At 43.8% G+C, this 929-nt stretch overlaps 1 non-coding gene across 1 annotated transcript; it reads right to left on the bottom strand.

Annotated features, from left to right (window-relative positions):
• Positions 1-353: 353 nt before the first annotated feature.
• LOC148573527 (small nucleolar RNA R71) lies at positions 354-460 on the bottom strand. The gene has a single exon (XR_015906309.1). It is a non-coding gene; the product is annotated as a small nucleolar RNA R71 (small nucleolar RNA).
• Positions 461-929: the final 469 nt, after the last annotated feature.

The raw sequence follows: 929 nt of genomic DNA, 5'->3' as shown, positions 1-929 counted from the left end.
CTTACATCAATCCAAACCCAGGAAACTGTGGAAGTAGCATCCAACGGCCAACCATACATGCCAACAACTTTGAACTAAAGCCACAGCTCATCACCCTTGTTCAGAACAATTGTTCATTCGGAGGAAGTGTCCAAGAAGACCCCAATCAACATTTAACCACCTTCCTGAGGATATGCGATACTGTGAAGTCTAATAGTGTTCATCCTGACACTTATAGACTACTTCTGTTCCCTTTCTCACTCAAGGACAAAGCATCTAAATGGCTGGAATCCTTTCCAAAGGAGAGTTTAGCAACCTGGAAAGATGTGGTGAACAAATTTTTGGCAAGATTCTATCCTCCTCAACGGATCAACAGGTTGAGAGCTGAGGTACAAACATTCAGGCAGCAAGATGGTGAGACTCTATATGAAGCATGGGAGAGGTTTAAATACTTGACAAGAAGATGCCCGCCAGATATATTCAATGAATGGGTGCAGTTGCACATTTTCTATGAAGGTCTTTTATATGAATCAAAGAAGGCAGTAGACCACTCATCCGGGGGATCTCTGAACAAGAAGAAGACCATTGAAGAAGCCATAGATGTCATTGAGACTGTAGCAGAGAATGACTACTTCTATGCTTTTGAAAGAGGCAATACTAGAGGAGTGATGGAGAGGAATCAAGTAGTAGCAATCACCAAGAAGATGGAGAGGAATCAAGTAGTAGCAATCACCACTTCAGCAGCAACTCAAGAAGGAGTGAATGAAGAGGCAGAGGGTGATCAGGAACAGGCCAACTACATTGGAAATTCACCCAGGCAGCACTATGACCCATACTCCAAAACATATAATCCTGGTTGGAGGAACCACCCAAACTTTGGGTGGGGAAATCAACAGGATCAAGGCCAAGATCAGAGACGCCACAACCCCAGCAACAATGCAACTCACCAA

This window comes from Arachis ipaensis, chromosome B2, assembly GCF_059453495.1.
Source record: "Arachis ipaensis isolate K30076 ecotype BB chromosome B2, ASM5945349v1, whole genome shotgun sequence".
In the NCBI taxonomy this organism is placed as follows: domain Eukaryota; kingdom Viridiplantae; phylum Streptophyta; class Magnoliopsida; order Fabales; family Fabaceae; genus Arachis; species Arachis ipaensis.
This window is presented reverse-complemented; position numbering and strand designations above follow the sequence as displayed.